Genomic DNA, 18,419 nt, shown 5'->3' on the forward strand with positions numbered 1-18,419 from the left:
GTTACCTTTCAAGGTGTTTTTTTTTTTTTTTAATTTAGAAAGTTCTACAGAAAAATGAGCAAGTCTAGATTGAAAGCAATATCTCATTCACTACGGTAGTATCTCTAGTTATTCAGCATGGTGACTACAGCATAGCAGGTGCTGGAATATTTCCTGTATGCATAAGCAGTGTCCAACATCCATCTCACTTCTGACACCTCAAAACATATAGATACAGCCGAATACACTAAAGGCATTCAACTCCTCACCGAAATAGCACTGGTTTTTTACCCCTGGCCTTTTTCACATCCCCGAACACACTCCCAACCACCCAAATGAGTGTTGGGTTGAGAACCGGCCTGTGAAGCCAGGCCCTGCCCCTTCCTTGCTTTGTTTTTTCATCTTTCTGAGTCTCAGTTTCCTCATCTATTAAATGCAAATAGTCAGGCCTCTCTCAAGAGGAAAGTCACAGAAAGGACCTCCTAGGGGCATTGGGTAGAGTAGATAAATGAACCCACGGAGTGTTGAGAATATGCCTAGCACTTTGCACACACGTGGCAAATGCGATTAGAGTCACTGCTTGTGCTCAGCACCATTAGTGTTTGGCAGTAATTAGGGGCTCATTAAATGTTAATCTTCTCTATGCCAGACTGCATGCTTAATGCAAAACCAAATTGCAATGGTATTCTACAACATCTAAGACAAGCAATATGCTTCAGTAAAAATTTCATTTTTAATGTTTGGTGGTGTTTCAGATCATCAGGACCTCTCCTCTGCATACCATTGGACGGGACAACTGAGTGCTGTCCTTAGAGTCCATGCTGGGGTCCAATCCCAGCGGGTCCAGGGGTCCCCAAAGGTGTGGACGGAGTCGGCGAAGAAGGAATGACACGAAGACAGCCTTCAGTTGATCAGCAGCCTAGTCAGGACCTATAGCTAGGATTTCCAGCCAAAGTTCTGGTCGGAGCTCTGGTTAGGAACTGATGAGGTTCTGATGAGGATCTGATGTTTATTGTCTTGTTACATTCGTATTTATACCAGCCGATTTTAATCCTGTCAATTCTATTACAAAGGTTAGGGCGTTTCTTATCTCCATTCCAGGGAGTAAAGATTATGTAGCTTAACTACCCGCCTGGCACTTAAGGGGTTGTATCCCCTCCCTAACCTCAGGGAAAGATCCCCACCTGGGAAACAACCTTTCTGGGAGAGGTGACCTTGGTTAAAACACATGGTGCTAAAGGGAGCAAACATATTAAGAACAGTATGCTATATATGCCAGGTCCATTGAAACATATGCTGTATAGATGTTTCTTTCCTGCAGCGACTGTGTCAAGCAGCAAGGATGGACCGGCTTCCGGCAAGTCCAAAGTGTCAGGAAGCCCTGACCAGGTCTGGGCTTTGTCATTGATATTTTTAACGGACACTCAGTGAGCCTGAGAGGAACCATGACACGCTGAAGCAGCACAGCCAGTCCAGGGCTGCCCTGGATAGAGACATGTACTACCTGCCAAACGGGCATGTGCTTCCCCATGTTTTCCAGTCTCCTTGAAGTAAGACAGGGTTGCGTGAGCAAAAGTGATACCTTCACAGAGTGCATATGTGACCCTTCGATTTGCTTTCCTCTGTTCCAGCTGCCTGAAATTGTTTCAAATGATGTGGCTACCAAATTTAGGTTGCCTGGATGCCTAAGTCACAGCTTGGAAGAAAGCTACCTTGAAGAGCTATTGTCCTTCAGGGCACTTCGTGAAAGTAAGAAAGAAACCTTGCTTTGGTAAAATATTGGAGTTTATTTGTCACTGCATCGTAGCTTAGCCTAACCTGACCATTCACATAGCTTGTTCAATGCCTGTCCCACAGGATTCTTGTGTGTTAATCACAGAGTGGCCAGTTATTCTCTATTACTTAAAACACTTAACACACACACACACACACACACACACACACACACACACTGCATTGAAATCTCAAGGAGACTATTTTTCCCATCACACAAGATGACCCAGAAAGATTAAGTACATTTGGCCATCTCTTTCCTGACGTGTATTTTTTGTTCCTTCCAACCCCAGAGTGTGTGTGTGTGTGGGGGTGGGGGTGGGGAGGGGCGGAGGTGGTATGACAAAACTGCAAGAGGACAAAACCGCATGAGAAACTGTATTAGTGCCAAGAAGCACCTTCTAAGCCAGTGGTTCTCAACCTTCCTAATGCTGCGACCCTTTAATACAGTTCCTCATGTTGTGGTGACCCCCAATTTCATTGTTACAAATTGAACATAATTAAAGCATAGTGATTAATCACAAAACAATATGTAATTATATATGTGTTTTCCAATGGTCTTAGGCAACCCCTGTGAAAGGGTCGTTCAACCCCCAAAGGGGTCACGACCCACAGGTTGAGAACCTCTGTTTAAGTGAAAGAAAAAAGATGCTCCTGTTACTAATTCTAGTTCTTTGGCCTTTCACATGCAAAATATTGAACTCTGGAATACATTGGTGCAATGGTTGGCATAAAGCATTGTTTGTTTCCTTCTTTCCTACCATCTTTAGAGTTTGATCTCTAGTTCAGGCTCAATCAAAAGAAAGCTTCCTATTGGAGGTAGTAGTAAGACGCTGGTACAACACCTATGACATTGCTCTAGGTGCCAAACAGGAAGGTGGAGACAAAGGGTAAAGCCCAGTCAGAGGGAGGAAGTGGAGCCAGGGTGCACACAGAGGCCAGATGTCCAGACGATGCAGCAGGGTTGGGCCAGGGAGGCAGGCAGATTGGCAGTTTGGCTAAGAGACACTGACCCTGGAACAAAGCCAGCCTGGGACCGGAAGTCTCCTTGGCTGCTTCCTGTTACGCAATGGCCCAGTGACTGTACTCCCAGGTGGCCCCAAGCGCCTGCCACCAGGGGCAGCAGCAAGCAGCAATGCTTATTTCCTTCTAACTTGCACTGACCTGGAGCACAGGCTCGGAACCAGGGTCTGGTGGATTTATTCATTTGTATAGGGTGTCCCAAAATTCACGCAAGAAGTAATTTTGATAGAAAACAAGGTTTATAATTAAAAATTGTAAATTTTTTATTGATTCATAAAGTATACAGTATAGGGTTATGTATGGAATAGCACATCGAGTAAATGGCCTCCATGGCTTTGTTGGCACATACGCAAAGCCGTGGTCTCCATTGGTCTTCATTGTCCCTGCTCCTGGGCCATAATTGGTACTTGGTAATGCTTATCAAAATGAAGGGATTGAAATCAAAGGGCAACAGATATTAGAATCTGATTCAATAAACCAAGAAAAATTAAGCTTTTATTTTTTGTTGTTGTTGTTGTTAATGCCCACGCAAAATTCAAATCTCGCGTGAATTTTGGGACACCCTATATATAACTATCCAATCGCTTGAGGGACATTCATTTTGAACCAGCTCAGTGGGCCAGCCCTGTGCTGATGCTGGTGTTTTAGACCTACATGTCAGCGGAGTTGAGGCAGGGAGAGAATGGTGACAGATGCCTTCACATGTATTCCTTCCAAGAAGACTTCCTCTTTTCCTCATATTGAAAAAAAAATCCCATGCAAAAAATCAACTCTGGAAGCACGTCTGTTCAGTTTTGGGTAGGTAGGCCCAGCATGACTTCCCCCTCCTATTTCAACAAGCACAGATTATCTCTTTTGTTCAATTCTACTTATCAATTAAACAAGTATTTACTGAGCAACCACTCAGCCAGAGCTAGGTGTTCTGATGGCAGAGGGTGGGGGGCAGGGATGTGGGAATCCAAGCACCAAGCCCCAGTTTCCAACAAGCCTGAGATTCATGATGGCAGCAGCACACATGTGAGACCATCGGTGGACAGCACACAGCAGGCTTCCAAGACACACGGGGACCCTACAGCCCATTTGGGTGTGCCATAAGGTGTGTACCAGCCTGGCGTATGCACAGGGGTGGGGAGGGCACCGCCAGGAGGTTTTGACACCTTTGGTCCTGTGGTGCTGCCAGCAAGCCGCCTTCCTCCGAAACAGGACCCCCAAGCTTCACTAATTAAGAGAGGTAAGTCCATTTAAACCCCATGCGGAATCTATACGGCCTCTGGCTGAACTGAACAAGAAAGCTCCATTATTTTTATCATTTTTTTAGTAGCTGACACATATCTTCTATATCCAGAAATGTTGATGTTGATTCCCCAAATCTTCAATCAGTGTACCCCTCCCCAACCCTGAAAGGCCAGCAGGCTGATCTGATTACAACCAAGGTCTCTGACAGGGTCCCTGCTTCCAGCTGGGGAAAACCAGGGGACTGGTCAATTCAGCAGAAAGGACCCAAAGCCGCCCTTCCCTGGCTCACCTGGGCCCCTAATGTATTAACCATCAGGGATGTTCTCCATCTGGGAGCACGGGGACTGCATTCTGAGTTTGGAACTAACAGAGCTGAAGGGAAGCCGGTGCTGGGCTCTGTGAATGACCCACCACTCCCAGGACAGGCTCAGCAGGTCTGAGGACAGCCTGGGTGGCCAGTTTCCTTTGTACCGGCCCTCTTCCTGGTCTGCGGGTGATGACTTTTCTGTGGGGTGGGGATGAGGCTCCTAGTCAAAGATCTAGGGCATAAGGATGTCCCTCAAACTACAGTGACTCGGAGAAAGCTTCTCAGCAGAGATATGTTAATAACAACACAAGAGTACCAGTGGCATTTCTAGGGCATTGCCTAGGTGCCATGAGCTATGCTAAGTCTTTGACAGGCATTAGCCCCTACAATTTGCACAACCAGCTACCCTAGGAGCAAGTGGTCTGCTTTTGCAAGTCCAGGTAGGCTGGCTGTGTGGGGCTGCACCTCCAGGGCAGGGGCCACGAGTGGCTTGGTCATCTTGTGTCCCTTTCCTTCTCCCCCAAACACTGTGCACAATGCCTTAGAGACAAGGAACAAAGTAATGGCAAGGCCAGGACAAGGATGAGGCAAGCACACCCCAAATTTAAGGAAACATTCCTTCCTGGGTGCCAACTCTGCACTATGACAACCTGAGAGTGAGAGCCACCTTAAATTTTGCACATTGGGTGTCATTGTTTGCTTCACCCTAGTCAGGTCCGGGGTAGTGGACTAGTCAGACTGGTGTGTGTGTGTGTGTGTGTGTGTGTGTGTGTGTGTGTGTATGCTGTTCATCGCTCTTTAGTCCTGTGCCTCAGTTTCCTCCCCTGTAAAATGGGGCTTATGACAATACGGAGGGTTGGAGAGGATATGGAGAAATCCGAATGCTCACACTGCAGGTGGGAAATTGAAACGGTGTCACTCCTTACTATGATGACACAGTGTGGCAGCTCCTCAGAAAGTGACCCACAGAGTTACTGCCTGGCCCAGCAGTCCCACTCCTAGGTATCTTCCCAAGAGAAGGTTGTTCAGGTGTTCACTGCGGCCTTATTAAAACGGCCAAAATGTAGAAACAACCCAATTGTCGACTGGTGAATGGATAATCGAAATGTGGTGTTATGGGCTAAATTGTGCCTACCCCTTACCCCCCATTCTCATGTTGAAGCCTGAACCCGGTGCCTCAGAATGTAACTGTATTTGAAGATAAGGTCTTTCAAGACCTGATTAGTTAAAATGAAGCCGTTGGGTGGGCCCTAATCCAATCTGACTGGTGTCTTTAGAAGAGGAAGAAATTTGGACAAAGACACCAGGGATGGGTGTGCACAGAGAAAAGACCAGGCGAGGACACAGAGAGACGGTAGCCACCTGTAAGCCAAGGGAAGAGGCCACAGAACAAATCAAACCTTCTGACACCTGGATCTTGGACTCTCAACCTCCAGAACTGTGAGAAAATAAATGTGTGTTGTTTAAACCACCCAGTCTCTGGTATTTTGTTAGAGCAGCCCTAGCAAATGTGGTACTTCCATACAATGGAATATTATTTAGCCATAAAAATAATGAAACATGGATTCATGCTACAACATGGATGGACGTCAAAAACATTACACTAAGTGAAAGAGTTCAAACACAGAAGACCACATTTATATGGTTCCTTCCATAAGAAATGTCCAGTAAAAGCAAATCTATAGAGACAGAAAGTACCTTAGTGGTTGCCTAGGGCTGGGGGACAGGGGATTAAACAGGGGGGTGGAAAGCAACTACTAATAATGGGCACAGAATTTCTTTTGGAGGTGACAAAAATGTTCCAAAATTAGATTGTGGTGATAGTTGCACAACTCTGTACATATACTAAAAACCAATGAATTGTACACTTTACATGGGTGAATTTTAAGGTGTGTAAATGACACCACAAGCTATTTTTTTTTAAAATGGGGCTATTGCTAGTAAGATGCTAGACTTGCCTGGTACATAGTGCACTATACATCATACTTGGTACTCATTACTATGCTCAAATAAATATCTGCTGTTCATGTGAAAGTTGCCTAAAGTGCCTCAATGTTCCTTTATTTTTAGGAAAACTTTGGGGAAACTAACCTGGACAGTCTCTGGCGATTTCATGTCCCTAAGTGACCTGTCTCTGTCCACATAGGACTCCCCATTAGCTACTTCTGGCTGCAGCCTGCCTGATGTGGATAAAACCACTTCAGTGTCAGATTCCACAGAAGCATGTTAAAGTTCTAGCTCTGCCCTTCACACGGTCTGCTCAGCAGGGTTGCTGCACAAATGGCCTGGGCTCTGGTGGGAGGGTGTGTGGAGCCTACATACAGTTGGCATTCAACAAATTGGAAAAAAAACACCTATGCATGAGAAAGCCCTTTGTTGAGCCCTGAATGCACGCACACCCAGTCTTGCTGTTATCCTCAGTGCAGGCTGGTGGCTCGGCCACTAGTTCTACCCAGTGGGGGAGGAGCCACAGCCCTCTCACGGAGCTGCAGGAGCAAGGAGGCCAGGAGAGGCTAGTGTAGTGTAATATTGTCTGGTTTCCAGAAACCTTGGACAAAGGACTTTTCTACTCTGTGCTTCTTCGTCTATTAAATGGGGTTAGCAGAGTCCGCACATCTTTTGGGAGTGTCATGAGTCAACCCACGAAAAAGCACTCAGCATTGTGCCTATGATGTCGCTAAGAGTTCGCTGAAGGTACTGTGTTGGAGCTGGCTGGTCAGGGAAGGCCCAAGGAAACAGAGGCCTTAAGCTCGATTGTACGGAAGAGGAAAAAGCAATCATCTGCCATATGACTGTGGACCCATGGGCAAAGTCCTTACCTCTCTAGGCTGCAGTTTCCCCAAGCTGGGCTGGGTGACCCCCAAAGTTTTTTCCAGCCGGAAAGTCCTTCATCCTACTAATGCACCATGCTGCTATTACTCTCTCCCCCAACATCCCTCTCCAGGGAGCTCAGAAGACACTGGGCTTTGTACCAGGAGACCTACCATCCCATTTCAAGAAGTGCTGAAGTCAGGCTGTGTCCAACCTCAGGCCTCGGTCTTTGGAATGTCTACCATCAACCCCATGACTGATCCCAAACCATCTCCACTGTGGTTCTGCACGCCCAAGACCCCTAGCTCTTGGGAACAATAGGAATCTTCCAGCTGTCCTGAACTGGGTGGCTCTGGGAATCACTTCCATGACATGAACTTCCCCCAAAGAAAGGAACAGCCTGTTCTATTGGACAACGAAACCCCAGCACTCTCTGCAAGGGAAGGTTAGGAGAGGGCTTGTGCTTCTCTCCTTCCTGCCTGGAGCCACCATCAGCCTTTCCCCAAAATTTCTTGGCCAAGGGGCAGTGTCTTTTACCAGCTTCTGGCTGTCAGTCCATATCCCTCTATGCCAGCGGTTCTCAACCTGTGGGTCGTGACCCCTTTGGGGGTCGAACAACCCTTTCACAGGGGTCACCTAAGACCATCCTGCATAAGAGATATTTACATTACGATTCATAACAGTAGCAAAATTACAGTTATGAAGTAGCAACGAAAATAATTTTATGGTTGGGTCACAACATGAGGAACTGTATTCAAAAGGCCAGAAGGTTGAGAACCACTGCCTATGCCACTCTCCACAAAAAAGCAAAGACACCCCCATCCCTGACAGCACTGACATCCTGGCCTTTGCCTGCCCTCTCTGGGCCACCACCCACCATAAACAACTTGGCCATGACATCCAGCTCTGCCCAGGCTGTGTGCAAATATCTTAAAGGAGCTGTTTTCAAAAAGACCAGGGTGCAGTGCAAATGCCAATAATTTCTAAACCTCCTCCTCCATAGGCCAGGGAGATTGCATGAGGGCTTTGGGTATACCCAGGGGCTGGGGGAGCCGGAGGTGGCTTTGTCGTTAGAGCAGTTCAGCTCAGTCTTATATTTTAAGAACAGCGGGAAAGTAATGTCAGCTGAAAGGGGTTTTCTGTGTGCTATTTAACTAAATGGCTCTACAGCTGGAGAGAGCCATAGGCAGACGTGTTATGATTCATAGGCTCCCAATTACAATGATCCTCTGTTATTGTATGAAAACAGCAACACAGCCATTCTCCACCCTCTCAATGCTCGCTCCCTGCATCCCCTACCCCCATTGGCTGCTGAGGCTACTGAGCATCCTGAAAGTAGCATCCCAGATTCTCCTCTGTGTCCAACTTTGCAGCTTTCTGCCCACTGGGATTCCTTCTCTGCAGAGCTGAGGAGGAGAGGGAGGAGAGAGTGGAGGGGGTGCAGGGCCCCTGGGGAACATTCTGCTAGAGACACGATAAAGGCTTTAGAAGTGTGTGTGTGTGTGTGAGATTTGGAATTCTCTCCTGTTTTGACTAAACTCACATACAGACATGCAAGCACCTGTGCACGCATGCCCACATCCCTTCAGCAGAACAGCAATCAGACCGTCCAGAAACACGTTCTAAAACTGGCCCTTCTCCCCACACTTCCTTGCAGGCAGGGTGGGGCTGGCCTCCAGAAGACCTAAGAAAGACGTGGGGACGACTAAGAGCTTTGGCGTCAGAGTGATCTGAGTTTGAATGCTGACTCAGCTACCTTCGCTCTGTGACCTTAAGCACATGCCTAACCTCTCTGAACTCTGACTTCCTGTCTTTAAAATGGCGCTCCGTCCCTGCACTCCTCATAACCAGACTGAATGGCATAGTGAAGGGAAAGCGTTTGGCAGAGTGCCCAGTACATGCAGAAGTCCCCTCTTATCTAAGGCTTTGCTTTTCGCCATTTCAGTTACTCAGGGTCGACTGCGGTCTGAAAATATTAAATAGAAAATTCCAGGAATAAACAATTCATAAGTTTTAAATTGTGTGCTGTGCTGAGTAGATGATGAAATCTTGTGTTGTCCCGCTGCATCCTGCCCGGGACGAAAATCATTCTTTGGCTAATGTATCCACACTGGACATGCTCCCCGCCAAATAATACTGGGTTATCAGAGCGACTGCTGGGGTATTGAGGTGTTTGTGTTCAAGTCACCCTTATTTTACTTAATAATGACAAATTCACATAACTTTTGTTATAGTATATTTTATAGTTGTTCTGTTTTATTAGTTATTGTTGGTAATCTTTCACTGTGCTTTATTTATAAATTAAACTTTATCATAGGTATGTATGTACAGGAAAAACACACACAATATGTATAGGGTTCTGTGCTATCCGTCATTTCAGGCATCCATTGGGGGTCTTGGAATATATTCCCTGTGGATAAGGGGGGGCTACTGTAATAGGTGCTCAGTTTGGGGAGCAGTTGCTGTTCTTAAGATGCCAAATACTGTGTGTTTGTGGTGTGTCTGGGTGTGTAGGGAGCTTTGTATTAATTCCATCTCACCAGCCAGAGTGGACAAGGTGGGGTCAGGATGGCCACGGGGGGCATGTCAGTTCCTGCGGGCAGTCCTTTTCTCGACTCTTTCAGCAACACGGATGTAAACTGTCACGTTTGAACAGCCCATGCATCCATGCACGCTGCTCCTCCTGGATTTAGACTTCTGGTTCTTCCTCGGTTGCCTGCACATGCTTTCGAGCCCAGGAGCTGCAGCTGCAGGCATCCAGCCAGGCTCAAGGAGAACCTGTAGCCCAGGAATTCCACTCACCTTCCCCCCACCCACCCCCTCTGCACAGCAGGTTCCTTCTCTCGCCCACTGTCTGGCCTGAGCCCCCAATAGGGAGGATTCTCTCCCAAACTCCATTTGGCCACTCTCTGAGGCCTCTGGGACACGTAAACCTACTCCCCACACTGAACTTGACAGCAAGTGGTTCCCAGGCTTTTGCTTGTTCCCCCTGCAGAGTAAACCCCACATGGCGTTAAACCCGGGAAGGTGAGCCCAGCATGCATGTCCCACTTTCCCATCCCAAACCAGGCCCCTGCTCCCCTAAAATATACCACAGACCTCGTACACCTAAGTGAATGCCTGGGTCACACCCCTTCATATTGATCCCCCACAGATCAATAGCACAAGCATTTCATTCACTGCAGAGTCCAGGCGTTAAATACTATTGCAGAGAAACATTGTGTAAGAAGATGTAATCTCCAGTAAGTGTTTCGGGTACAAGGGGACTGGCGGTGGAGCAGAAAGAGGAAGACAGTGTGTGAATTGTGGCTTTTAACAGGTGGGCTGTCCACCCCGGGATAAAGACAGGGGTCGGCAAGAAAACTGGTTCCGGCCCTGGTCTCCCTGGTCTCCTCTGTTCCATTTTAAAGTTTAGGTGGGAACTGTCGTGCTGTTGTCAGGACTGTCTTCTTCCTTGGGGGTCTGATACGCACACACGTGCACACACGCACACACACACACACACTCACACACTCACACTCCTGCCAATCAACCCCTGTTACTGGTAAATGCATGACTACACGCATAAGAACAGGAAACAGATTGTGGGTGGATGTTCTTAAAATCACAGCCTGTTCGATGTAGGGAGGGGGCCTTAGAAAAGGGTGGAGGAAGGGATCGGGAGGGAATTTTCTCTTTCAGTTAAAAATGAAACTACCTTGTCAGTACGAAGAACAACGTCCGCTTTATTGTCTACCACAGGCACATGTCATCGCCAAACATCCTTTCAGAACTGCCTGGATTTGACCATGACACAGCACATTGCAGTACCTGAGCACTGCACCAGGGTCTCCCTACCATAGTCGGGAGAGTGCCTGTGTGCATGGGGAGGACGGAGGAGAATAGCAATGAGATGGGGACAGTCTGGCTCTCAGAATCAGCGATAAAATCCATGCATGTTAATGACTTGGCACCTCAAGGACGCTACAATAAAGCCACATCCTAGAGGTGAGGACAGTGACCTTGATGGCGGTGGAGGCGATGGTGGTGACAACTGGTAACATTTAGTGAGAACAATCTATGCTAAGCGCGTTTATTGATTTCTTCTTGAGCTTCACAGCAACCCACAATGCAGCTAGCTACTAGAATGATCTCCATTTTTGAGGACAAGGAAACTGAGGTTTAGAGAGGTAAGGAATAGCCCAAAGTCATAAAGCTGGTAAGTTGAGCAGAGAATCAGGGATGTGGGTCCTTGCTGGAGGAATCCTCCGTGGGAAACTTAACGGCAGTGCCTCTGAGGCCCTCTCCTCTCATCCCCTGCATTTAGCAAAGAGAAGGGTCATGACCAAAGTTATCGTGCTGATGAGTGGAGTTGCAGGTAGGACCCAGGAGCCCGAGGGTCAGGAGAAGGGCAAATGTAGTGTTTGGGGAGTAATTGGTATCTCCTTCTACGGTTTCCAGTCCCGCTAACTGAGTAATTACACAGGGTTAATTTTGGATTCTTAGTGGCGGGACGGAAAAGAAAATCTTCCCATCAACCCTTGCTTTCTCATTGTATGCTGCCTTCTTTTTGCCCTGAGGCAAAACTGGTGCCCTGGTCTGAAACTTTCCAGAGCTCGTTGTATTTCAAATAAGAACCAAGCTGATTTGTCCCACAAAGCACACTGCTGTCAGTCTCCCCTTCCTGTAACACATGGCATTCCCTCCTCAGCAGCCTGCCATAGCTCCCCAGCACCTGTAGATGAGTCCCCAGGACCCCCAGATCTGGTGTCATCTATTCGACACCTTCCCTGCATCCATGCTCCATCTCCCCAGGACACGCACAGCTCCCAGAGTGCAGCTTCCATCTCGAATACCTTTCTTCCTCTCCTCATCTTAGGCTGCGCACACTTGATCTGCCAACTCACCAGCTGCTCATTCACTCCTTCCGCCTTACAAGTTTGGTCATGGCACCAAAGTGCCTAACTAAAAATATTTGATTGCCACTCCCTGGTAGGTTTGGGAAGCTGTGTGGCAAAGAGCCAAGTTTTGGTCAATAAGCTAAGGACAGAAGTCCCTCAGAGACATGTTCCTTCCCAGAGGGAAGAGTAAAGCCATCCTTAGTGCCTCGCTCACTCTACTTCCTCTTCCCTGGAATGCAGATGTGAGGCCTGGAGATGCAGCAGCCACCTTCCTACCAGGAGACCATAGCCCTGGGCCAATGAGAGTCTAGCTTCCCACCGGCACAGCTGAGGCCTTGTCCCACCCGCCCTTCTTGCTGGCTGACACCAGTGAGCCTCCATCTGGTGAAGTCACCGGTGGTCAGGGTTCTGTTGCTAGCAGCTCAGTGCAGTGATGTCTGATACACCTCCAGACACCCTTCCTCCTCATTCCTGGGTCAGACCCGATGCTACCCACACTAGGATATGCTCCATGGCTCTTTCCCTCAGAGAATAATCACGCTCTTCATTGTGCTTCCATGCAGTGGGGCCTTGACTTACGAGTTTAATTCGTTCCGAGACCGAGCTCGTTAAGGAGCTCGTTAACTCAAATTACTCTATCAACTCAATGCAAAAAATCATCCGAGAGACAGCTGGTATCTCAAAAAACTCGTTAGTCGGGACACTCGTAACTCAAGGCCCTACTGTAGTTACTTTTCTCAATTACAGCACCTACTTAATCCTGCTTGATGCGGCCTAATGATTGTTTCCCTGCCTGTCTGCTCAAACTCTGAGAGCGTAAGGGACTCCATCTCCCCAGCATTCCTGTGGTGTCTGCAGCAGTGCACTGCACTGGAGCGTGGGATGCACGGCACTCCACTTACTAGCTGTTTGGTCTTGGGCCCCAAGTTAGAGAACCTCTCTGTGTCTTAGCTTCCTCGTCTATGAAAAGGAGAGAGAAGAGAGTACTTAGCTCACAGAATTGTCACAAGGACAAAATAGTTTAATCATACTTAACATGGCTCCTGGCATGTAAAAGTGCTCAATGACAACAGGCGCTTGTGGGTGTGGTGAACCGCATAGTTGCTGAAGGGACAAGGAAATCAACACATAGTTGGTAAGTAAATGAATAAAGGAATGAAACTCAGGAAGATTCCTATGAGCTCACCCCACAGGGCAGTGGTCACTGTTCCCCTTTCCCGCCTGTGCCTGACCCTTTCGTTTTCATTCTAACTAGGTCCTCCCCTATGCAGGGAGCTGCTCTAATGGAGTGTTTCAAGGTAAAATGTAAGGCCAGGCTTCGAACGCTGACTTCGTTTTTTGCTGTGCAGCTGTGGGCAACTGTCTTCACCTCTCTGAGCCTCAGTTTCTTCAACTATAAACTGGGGATAACAATAGAACTAATCTCACAGGGTTACGGTGAGAATGGAATGAGAAAGCAAGGAAAATAAACAGCATTGTGCCTGGCGTACAGAAATACATAGTAAGTGTTAGCAACGGTTATCAGACACTATCATTATTCTTTTTGTCAAATGCAATGCATGCCACCAAGTCACGTGGCCCTGCTGTGGATGAGAAACCTGGAGAGGAGCCACTTTCAGCCCCCTGGGGGCATGTCAAGATACCCTGCTTTCACATCAGGGAGAAAACCCTTGTTCAGTGCCAACAAACAGCGATGTCTCTGATCTTTTCCTTTAAATGGGGGATTATTTAATATACTGCAGGTGCTCGAATGATGTCACTTCATTATGACGTTGATGAGGAAAAAGACATTGATTCCCAAGCCGGACCACTGTCTGTGTGGAGTTTGCATGCTCTCCCCATGTGTTTGTGGGTTTCCCCCCACATTCCATGGATGTGCATGTTAGAATTGGTGTGTCTAAATTGTGTCAGTCTGAGTGTGAGTGGAAAGGTGGGTTTGTGCCTCGCACCCCGAGCTGCCGGGACAGGCTACAGCCACCCGAGACCCCGAACTGGAATATGTGAGTTGAATTATCTTACTTATTTTTATTAATCTTTCTTAAATGAATGTATAGTTCACATTTATGTCCATGTTTAACATTAGAGGTGTTTTGGGTCTTTATTTACAAGTGTGGTGAGGTTTTTGTGATTAGAAATAGGCTGTTGTCACTTAACTCCTGTTTATGTCAATTAGCCTGGGGTCGAACGGGTTTCCTTATGAGTCATTTCGATTGAAGTTGCAGTTTCCATGAACCTATTGACGAGGTCAAGTGAGGACTTACGGTATCTGATTTACCTTCAAACCTTGGCCGCTGACTTTTCCCCGTAAGAGCTAACTGCTAACTTGAGGTGAATCTTTAGTTGACATCCAACTTGGCTAGAAGGTAGGAACCACAAGGGAGCAATCCAGGAGCAGAGCTTTTAAACAGCAATGATATTCCCACAGTTCACAGGTCCAGTTATTGTCAGTGACACACATTTCAATCTTACTTATAGAATTATTCCCTTCTGGCCTTAAAAGAAGAAGTGTATACAGCTCTATATAACTTTCCCCTTAAACTTAAATCAAGCCTTTATGTTAGACCCATTCAAGCACTTGACAGCTCCATTCATTTATTTTTACTATTAAACATGCCATTTTACAAGCTATTTATTCCACTTGGTTGTGATCCAAATGCTTTTTGACATCACTGCCCTGGGACTGAACTGCTCAGGGCCCTCGTAGGTAGAAAGTCACTGTTTGAAATCTTGAAGAGCTCTCAGGACCTCGCCCCCTTCTCTTCAACAGGCATTAATTTCTGTTTTCTATCAAGGAGTGAGAGTGTATGTGAGTGTCTGTGTATCTCTGTGTTTCCAGAGGGTAATTGTGGGAGGTTTGAGTGAGCTAAGGGGTGAAGGGGAGGGGATCTGGCCTCCCAAATCCTGCCCAACAGGCCTGATGCTAACTTGGAGAGAGGTGATCATCAGAGATCAGGTTGGGGAAAAACTCTGGGGCCTGAATAGACTTAGGGATCCTGGGGCCCAAGCCGGGCAGCGACTCTTTTAAATGGGAGGGGTCCGGAGAAAGTCCTCATTTCCCACCTTCCGCCCACCCATCTCTGGGACAAACAAAAGGCCAGCGCAAAACAGGTGAAGGCAGCGACCCCCACTGGGGTGGCAGCCCATCCATCAGGTGGCAGCCTGAGCAAATCACAACTTGGCTTCCCCCAAGTTTTCTCCCCAGACTAACAAGCCACCCTCCTCCGCTCCTCTGCCTCCAAGCACTGCACAGCTTCGAGGCCAAGGGGACCATCCTGTGATGCCCCCCTGGTCCCCAACTTTCCGCCCACCTTCCTCTCCGCAGCCTCTTACAAAGCGGCCGGGGCAAGGGCAAGTTTGCCAAGGTTTGGCTACCCAGTTCCGAGGAAGCCACAAAGAGGCTGCCACACCAACCAAGATGAACCTCTCGCGTGGGGCAGGCGCCGAGCGCCAGCTGCCATTCCGGGACGAACGTGGGCTGGGGCTGGCAGAGGCGGCCGGCGGGCGTGGGCCAGCCTGCGGCGGGCAGCCTGGCCGGGGACCCCGAGGTCCCCCGAGGTCCCCCGCAGCCCCCTCCCCTCGCGAGTGGCCCAGCACCTGAGCGGGGCGTGGGGACAGCGCCGCGCTCTGGCCCTGCCCGCGGCAGGTAGCTCGGGTGCCCGCCCGCGCCGCGCGCCCGCTGCCTGCAGCCACCAGGAGCGACGAGAGAGGAGCGGCAGCCTCAACCCACGGCGTCATGCTTCCTGCCACCACATTACGGCGAATCGTCACCAGGCGAGGGGAGAAGAGGGGAGAGCGGGGGAGGGCGGGGAGCGCCGCACGCAGCCCCCCGGCTGCCCCAACCCGCCGAGACCGGGCCCCGTCCCCGCCGGAGTCCCCGCGGGACCTGCCCCGTTTGCACAAAGCGCCGCGGTTGGGCCGGGAAGGAAGGGAGCCGGCCCCGAAATAAATAAATAAAGAAAAACAGTCGGGTCTACGTAACGCCCTGTCGAAAGCGGACGCCATATTTTTTTGTGGCTTATGTCGACATAGGGAAACGTAGACATGTTTTTCCTCCTCCTCCTCCTCTCGGGCTGGCTCCCATTTAGGCAAACTTGTAATCACAACTCTTTAAAAAAATTCTCTCCCCCACCCCGGATCTCCGTGTTTCCTCCCACCCGCAAAAAAAAAGAAGAGCCTGCACCCCCCTTTTCCGCACCCCCCTTTCCGATCAGCAACCCGGCCAAGTCCCATTAACAACACATTTTCGGGAGCCGCGGCGGCGGCGGCGGCGGCGGTGGGAAAGTTGGGCTGAGTGGCCGGCGCCGGGCGTGCGGGGCGCGGGGCTGGCGGCGCGGGGCGGGGGCTTCGGGGCGCCGAGGCGAAGTTTCTTACCTGCGCCGGGGCTGGGAGCGCGGGGACCCGGGCCGGGAGCGCGGAGACGCGGCACGGGCTTTCCAAAATGGAACTCTGCTGGCTGCCCCCACCCACTCCCCACTCCCCACCGGGCGCCCGGCTCGGGCTCCGTGGGAAAGCGGGGCCAAGCCAGCCCGCCGGACCGACAGACAGAACAAGCCCTCGTACGGAGAACAGTGGCCAAAATTTTTAAAAGAAAAAGAAAAAAAAAAAAGAAGGAAAAAAAGAGGGGGGAAAAAAAATGTCTCGATCAGTGGGGAATCTACGCCAAAACCCACATGATCTGTAACGTCAGCATGCGTATTTGCATACGATACCACCACCCGAGCTGCCACCCGGGCTCGGGTTCCGCAGAAAGTTACAAAGTGAAATTCAGCCCCCTCCCGAGTCGCCGGCGAAATGTCATTTTTTCAGGCGGAAACTGGGGTTGGGGGGGACGCTATCCCTAAAGGCGCTGGTCCCTAGCCAAGGTAGGGGGGGTGTGGGGGGCGGTAAATTAACTTAAAAGTCTGAGCCCAGTAACGGAGTCAGTGGAATTTCTGCGAGGGGAGGAGGGGGAGGCGCGAGCGAGATCATTGAATATTAAGCAGGACCCGGCGCTGCGGCCGAACCCTCTCGGTGCAGTACCCATGTTCTTTAGGAAAAGTTCAAGGTGTCACTGATGAGCTCAACAAACTGTTGATCCTGACCACGTGGAGTGGCGGGCTGAGGGACCGCGGGGCGCGGGGCTCGCCCGACGCCGGAGGTACCCCGGGACCCCGCGTCCCTCCCGCGGCGCGAGGGGCAGCGCGCGGGTGGGGCCGCCCAGTGCCCAGGGCGCTGCCTGCGCCGTCTCGCGTCTTCCGGCTCAGGGAAATGATCACAACACTAACAAATACTTTAAAAGCGAGACACATTGTACTCCTGGAATATGGCAGTGACAGGGCTTAGGAGAGGGAGACTAAGAGAAAGCCCCCAGTTACATAACGACTTGAAATGAGGTGACTTGTTGGGGAGATCCCGAGAGATTTCCTCTTGCGCCAGGTCTGAGGTTGGTAAAAGATCCTCAAACTTTTTTTTCCTTGAGAGCCAATAAGCACACAGACGCCCAGGGAGCTGACTTCCACTCTTGCGGGGCCGGCGTTCGCGGAGATTCTCAGACTCGGGGAAATGCACACCCCTGCGGCGTTCCTAGGGGAGTCCCTGGGAAGCGAGGCGGTACCTCGGCTTTCCCGGCGGGAGGACATCCCTAACCGCCGCCGCCCCTGGCTCCCCTCGGGCGCTTTAGCGCACAGGCGCACCGCGATCCTGCGGCCTCGGGAACCTGAACTTGCACTTGGGCGCGGCGCTCCTGCAGCGGTGCTGGGCGACGGACCTCCAAGGGATTCTGGATCCAGGAGACCCTTCGGAATGAATCTCACCGGGCAACCTGTGGGTGCCCTTCGTTAACTGCCAGGATGGATTGGTTTTCCCTCCGTGGACATCTGAACGCGTCAGCATCTCCCCGGCGTGAGCTGGAAGCGAGCGCGCTGGAGCCTAGCGAGGGCGATGGGAAGCCGTCTAGGGTCTGCTTTGGGGGCTCCGCGCTCAGCGAGAAAACGAAAGGAAGCTGGGACGGGGAGGCTCTGCGGCGTCCAAACCTGCCCCGAGGATCAGCAGGCAGAGAGCGTGGCTTCTCGGCCAGCCTCTGCTCTGGGGAATTAGAACGAACTCTAGCGGCGGTTTGCGGCTCGGCTCTGGGCGCCGGGGCAGCAACAGGTGGCCTTGTGCGACGGATGGAGTGGTGGGAGGCGAGGATAGAGACTAGGGTGGGGACACCTGGCTTTGGGGGCTGACTGCTTGGCCAACAGACTTGGTGACTTTTGGCCTTTTTTTCTTTTCTTACGATGGAGAGAAGAAAGTAGCGAAAAGGTTGTTTTTTTGTTTTGTTTTTTTTAGGGTCCCCTCTGGGGCTTCAATTTCTCTAACACAACCCCTTGGGTCCCAGAGATTTTTTTTTACAATAGAAACAAAAATAGCAGAGATGCAAAACTTTCTTA

General features: G+C 49.9%; 1 protein-coding gene across 1 annotated transcript in view; it reads right to left on the reverse strand.

Annotated features, from left to right (window-relative positions):
• ZHX2 (zinc fingers and homeoboxes 2) overlaps positions 1–16,765 on the reverse strand; it is a 124,745-nt gene extending 107,980 nt beyond the window's left edge. Inside the window, exon 1 of the mRNA XM_070391998.1 lies at positions 16,381–16,765. The gene's annotated coding sequence lies outside the window, so the exon portion shown is untranslated. The remainder of the gene's footprint in view (positions 1–16,380) is intronic.
• Positions 16,766–18,419: the final 1,654 nt, after the last annotated feature.

Source organism: Myotis yumanensis, unplaced genomic scaffold (assembly GCF_028538775.1).
Source record: "Myotis yumanensis isolate MYYU_CA2020_CCGP unplaced genomic scaffold, mMyoYum1.0.hap1 SCAF_15, whole genome shotgun sequence".
NCBI lineage: Eukaryota > Metazoa > Chordata > Mammalia > Chiroptera > Vespertilionidae > Myotis > Myotis yumanensis.